This window comes from Mesocricetus auratus, unplaced genomic scaffold (genome assembly GCF_017639785.1).
Source record: "Mesocricetus auratus isolate SY011 unplaced genomic scaffold, BCM_Maur_2.0 Super-Scaffold_100026, whole genome shotgun sequence".
Lineage (NCBI taxonomy): Eukaryota > Metazoa > Chordata > Mammalia > Rodentia > Cricetidae > Mesocricetus > Mesocricetus auratus.
In genome coordinates, this window is record NW_024429207.1 from 28,457,237 (window position 1) to 28,463,746 (window position 6,510).

Below are 6,510 nucleotides of genomic sequence, written 5' to 3' on the forward strand. Positions count from 1 at the left end.
TCCATGAGTAATGTATTCTGGCTATCGAGCCCCGCCCCTCATGTGTGCTCAGTGTTTACTAACATTCAGAAGTACTGGAGCCAGGAAAGCATGATCTTAGGAGTCCTGGAAAGGGCATAGTGTGCATAAGACCAGAAAGGATGAGACCAGATTGGGAAGAGAATGAATGTTGGTCTACGAGCTGTGGTTTAATAAGCACTTGGGAGTCTCAGGAAAACTTTATGCAAGAAAACGACATTAACCCAAAGCAAACTAATTTGGAAAGTTTGTCACTAGACTATCATAATTTATGACAAAGTGAAATTCAAGGGTTATTTGTGTTTCCCCAAAAGATGAATGTCTTAGTCTGTGTTTCTATTGCTATGATGAAACACCATGACCAAAAAGCAAGTTGGGGAGGAAAGAGTTAACATCACAGTTCATTTATCAAAGGAAGTCAGGACAGGAACTTGAAGGCTGGAGCTGATGAAGAGACCATGGAGGGGTGCTGCTTACTGGGTTGCTCCTCGTGGCTTACACAGCCTGCTATGTTATAGAACCCAGGACCATCTGCACAAGAGTGCCACCACCCACAATGGGCTGGTTCCTCTCACATCAGTCACTAAGAAAAGGTCCTACATCCTGCTCTTATGGAGGCATCTTCTTAGTTGAGGTTTCTATGGTCCGATTACTCTAGCTTGGGTTAAGTTGACATAAAACTAGCCAGCATAATAAAATTTTATTTTCCTTCAAGTACGGGTAAAATCCTGGAACATTGTATATAAATCAGAGAAAGCAGACTATGCAGGGATCTGAGGACTGACAATTGATGGTGAATTCCCTGGGGGCCTCTTCTAAATCAATTAGTGGATTCCCATAAAAAATAAAATGGCCTAAAAATTTGTTCTCTCTAAAACGAATGACATGGCTAAAAACAAATTTATTCTTAACATATAAGGCAAGAAATTGAAATCTAGATGTCAGCAATACTGTACTTCCCCTAAAGGTTTGAGGAGGGGGAGTCTTTGCTGGCCTCATCCCATTTCAGTGGCTCCAGGATAGTCTTCAGCTTGAGATAGCACCTCTTAGGGTCACTGGATCACTTCTTGTAGCTAAAGGAATGTTCGGTCATGGCAGAGGGCTGGCCTCTGGCTGAGACAGAGAGGTGAGGGTGGGAAGTGAAGGTGACCTCTGACCCTCAAAGCTCTTTTCTGTGACCCTAACCTAGGCACCCTGTCCCAACATTTCCACTACCTCCCCTAACAGCACCACCAAGTAGATCCCATATTCAAATACGAGCTGTGGAAGATCATTTCACATTCAACCCATAATAGTCCTCCCTGCAGTCTCTTCTGTCAATTTTACCCTTGCACATTTTATAAGAAAAATTGTTATTTGATTTAGAACCGATCTGGAAAATCTGGTGAGTCCCTCCTCTCCAGATACTAATGCAGTATTTTGCTGTATGATGTGACATTCATAGGTTCTAGAAATTAGGATGAAGATATATCCTGGGGCCGCCATCACCCAGTCTAACATCCAAACCAGCAAGACTCTTTTCCAATATGCCCACTTCCCAAAGTCTTAACCCAGTGCAGCATCAACTCAGACCAAAATCTCATTTGAATGGCATATCCAAAGTCCTAAATGACATCTCATGTGCGGACAAAATTCCCCCATTGAGGGCCTGGGGAGATACGTCAGCCATTAGAGTACTGGATACTCTTCTAAAAGACCAGGGTTTGACTCCCAGCACCCATATGGCAGCTCAGAGCCATCTGTAACTCCAGTCCCAGAGGATCAAATGCCCACTTGTGACCTCTGCTGGCATCAGGATGCATGTGATACAGACATAACATGCAGGCAAAACACCCACACGCAAAATAAATACAAGTATTTAAGATTTCCGGTCTTTGGACCTAGAACACAAATCACCTGGTCCAGACCCTGTGATAAAGGCACGTGATGGATGTCCCCCTTCTGAAGCTCCAATAGGTGTCAACTTCTGTACATAATTCATAATTACCTGGCTTGTGACTCTTGTCTATTAGACTCTAAGCAAACCATGGTCCTCTGCCTATGCTAACTTCTTAGGCTATGACTCCATCCATAGGAATGAGGCAGAAATGCATAAAAGATAGCTTGGTTACCCCCGTTTAGTTTTGGGGTTATACATACACACTCTTCTAATAATGTACTTGTCCAGAGCTATGTAGAGAGATCCTGTCTCAAAAAAGCAAGTAGTGCCCTTTGCAGCCTGGTCTCTTCATCTGCATGTGCTTCGTGTACCTCTCTCCTAAGGGTACACCTAACTTCAGAACCCCTACTGCCCCCGGCTTGCCTCACCCCGGTAACAAATATAGATGTTATAACAAGCATACTATTTATCCAGAATATGTATGAAGAATAGAAGGTCAGTCCTGGCTGACCTAGTTTTGAGTGCCTGTTCAGTAAAGGCAAAACTTTGCCTTCCGGTAACCTTTTAGGGAGACCTCTGCACTTACTGCCTGATATTTTTCTGTTGCTTTGATAAAACACTAACAACTGTAACTTCAATAAAATGTTTATTTTGCTCCAGAGGGTTAGAGTCCTTAATGGCAGGAGCAGAAGGCTGGGTGATTGCATTTTTCTTCCACAGACAGGAAGAGAGACGGAAGAGATCAGGAAGGAAATGGGCAAGACTGTAAACTTTCAAACGCCAACCAACTCTCTAGCAAGACTTCACTTCCTAAAGGTTACACACGTGTGCACATACCCTCACTGCACCACCTAGTGGGACCAGGTGTTTAAATACATAGGTCTGTGGGGAATATTTCTCATCCAAACTCCAACACTCAGGCCCTGGCCCTCAAGGCTCATGGGCAACGCAAGGTGCAGTTAGACCAACTTCAAAATATCCCATAGTCTTTAAAAGTCTCAATGCTTCAAAATTCTAGTCTCTCTGGAACTCAAAGCAATCTCTTAATAGTGAACCCCTGTAAAAATAAAACAGCAAATTACATACTTGAAAAACATAGCGGTGCCGGACATTGGTGGTGCATGCCTTTAATCTCAGCACTCGGGAGGCAGAGGCAGACGGATCTCTGTAAATTCAGGCCAGCCTGGTCTACAGACTGAGTTCCAGGACAGCCTCCAAAGCAATACAGAGAAACCCTGTCTCAAAAAACCAAAAAGAAAAAAAGAAAAACATAGCGGCACAGAATATACATTTCTATTACAAAATGGAAAGAATAGTGGCATTAACATGGAAAGGTTGGTCCAAAACAAGACTGAACCCCAGTAGGGTAAACGTCAGATCCTTATGACTCCATGTCTGTTATCTGAAGCTTGGATTTCTAAGGACTTAGATGGCTTGGCCCCTCCAACTTTGCTTTCTGTAATAGACATTTCTCACATGGATTGGTTCCATTCCATGTATGTATGCAGCTCTTATTGGCAGGTATCTCATGGCTCTGGAATCTCTTAACATGTTAGGGTCTCCAACACACCCCAGACTCCTCCTCTTCAACTCCTTGCAATGCCCCTGCAGACACTGCCCCTGCTGCACAATGCCTGGTCTCAGTGGCTTTCTGAAACCATGGAGAAGCAATCTGATCCCCTCGTTCTTGCATCTTTTTTTTGACTCCAAAAACCACCACATGCACAACACCTCCAGATGTGGCTGCCAGTTTGGGATGGACTCTTGCATCCTTGGACTACAATAGTAGCAGTTTTTGTATGTCCTTGCCTCCCAAGTGCCAGGATTAAAATTGTTGGTCATCATGCCTGACCTGAGTTTGGGTTTTTTTTTGTTTTGTTTTGTTTTAAGGGGTTTTTTGGTTTGGTTTGGAGTTTTTGTTTGGTTTTTCAAGACAGTTTTTCTGTGTAGCTTTGTAGACCAGGCTGACCTCAAATTTACAGAGATCTGCCTGCCTCTGCCTCCTGAGTTCTGGGATTAAAGGTGTGTGCCACCACCATCTGGGTCAAGTTTTGTTTCTTTTTTTTTTTTTTGGTTTTTTGAGACAGGGTTTCTCTGTGGCTTTGGAGGCTGTCCTGGAACTAGCTCTTGTAGACCAGGCTGGTCTCGAACTCACAGATATCCTCCTGCCTCTGCCTCCGGAGTGCTGGGATTAAAGGCGTGCGCCACCAACGCCTGGCCAAGTTTTGTTTCTTAATCAGAGACATTCAGTGGGAAAATGAGAGCCTGTTCCACTCGAAGGAGAATGAAATTAGACTCTCATCTCTGACCTTGTACAGAAAATAATTCAAGGTGTATGAAAGACATCAATTTAAACCTGAAATGTTGGAAGTATTGGGTGAAAACTTAGGGAATACTCTTTACAATGCCGAGGTGGGCAAGAGCTTTCTGAACAGAGCTTTAATAACATATGAACGAGACCCAGGTGTCAGCAGACAGTACTACATGAAAATAAAATGTTTTGACATGGCAGGGGAAACTATCACTAAAACCAACCGCCTACAGAAGGGAGAAAATCTTTACCAGTTATACTTCAGACGAGGGGCTAATATACAGAATTTACAAAGGATCAAGGAAATAAAACTTCCTTTCAACAAATGGTCTAATAAACTCGATAAACAGTTTTATAAGAGGTCTAACCTCTCCCTTTTTGGGTTTGGTGTTTTAGAGACAGGCTTTTTCTGTGTAACAGCCCTAGTCTTGGAACTCATTCTGTAGACTAGGCTGACTTCAAATTCACAGAGATAATCCCAGCATTCAGGAGGGAGAGACAGGCAGATCTCTGTGAGTATAAGGCCAGCATGGTCTACAGAGTGAGTTCCAGGACAGCCAGTGAAACTCTGTCTTGAAAAACAAAGCCAATAAATATTTAAAATGTTCAAAATCCCTATTCATCAGGGAAATGCAAACTAAAACTACTTTGAAATACCACCTCACTCCAGTCAGAATGGCAATCACAAGAAATCTTAGAACAAACGTTGTGGAGGATGCAATGGAAGAGGAACCCTTATTCGTGTCTAATAGAGGTACAAACTCATAACAGCCATTATGGAACTCAGAGTTTCCTCAGAAATTAAAAATAGAACTACTATATGCCCAGCATTTCACCCCTGGGCTTATACTCAGAGACTTCCACACCCTGCCCTGGAGATATTTGTATACCCATTTTTTGTTGCTGCTCCATTTACTATAGCAAGGAAATGGACCAACCTAGATGTCTAGCAACAGGTGGATGGATTAATAAAAATCTGGTACATACGTATAGTGGGGTATTATTCATCTCTAAAGAAAAATGAAAGAAAATCACAAGCTTCAAGAAGATGGATGGACTTAGAATGTATAATTCGTGAGGATACTCAACCTTGGGAAGAAAATAGGCTGCATGTTCTACTTCTTGTGTATTATGGCCCATAATGCATCTGTGTGTACAAAAGAAGTACACCTGGGTATAGTACAGCATTTAAAAAGAGCAAGAGAGATAGTAAGTGATGAGTATGTAATGCAGGACAGGTGAGTCAGTCGAGAGGATTTAAAGCTACTTGTTCTGGTTTTACCACCCACACTGTCTTCCCTGCTGATCCTCGGATTTCAGTCCAGATGAACTTGTTGTAATTCATGCAGAGCTTTGTAGCTGAAGCTTTGGAGATGGTTTTGCTGCTTCTACCAGGACCACTCCAGTTGTTATCCTCATGCCCTCCTCATCTTCATTGTCTACACGGGGACCTTTATGAGAGAGGTGGTTTTTAAGCATTTTCTCTATAGCAGTGATTCTCAACCTTCCTAAGGCAGAGACCCTTTAATACAGTTCCTCATGTTGTGGTGACCCTCAGCCATAAAATTGTTTTCATTGCTACTTCATAACTAATTTTGCTACTGTTATGAGTTTTAGTGGAAATATCTGTGTTTTCTGATGGTTTTGGTTGACCCTTGTGAAAGGGTTGACAGGTTGAGAACCAGTGCTCTTACTAACTCCTGTCTCTCACTTCCTAAGGGCTGTCCTAGTTCCTTGCTTCGTTTTGTTTATTCTGGCTGTGCTGTGGGTGTGCAGTGAATCATACTCATTCTTGACCTGCTTTTAAGTCACTTTCTCACTACCTGTCATGGAAATGTGCACAAGACTTGACTTGTCACTAAGGTATATCCCACACCCAAAGCAGTGCCCTATCCTTGCTACTAAAAGTAAGTCATTTATGTAAAGCATTTCTTCATTATTAAAATAATAACAATGCATCGATGGGCCTGGTGGCGCCTACTTATCCCAGCACCCTGAGTTTGAGGCCAGCCTGAGTAAGCTACATAGTTATAGGACAGTCTGGACTACATAGAGACATCCCATCTCAGAACAAACCAAAAACTAAAAGCAAACAGCAACAACGATAATGAAAAAATTAAAAGTTATAACTGGAATAGAAAAGTGTGTGTTCCAAAATACTAAATGGCTAAATTGGATGGCAAACTACCATTGATTTTAATTTCCTTTCTTCTTTCATACTCTTCAGATTTACCTACACCGGTATGTATCATAATAACAATTTAACTTTATGCTCAATCAGTTGCTGCAATTGAAGTTAATA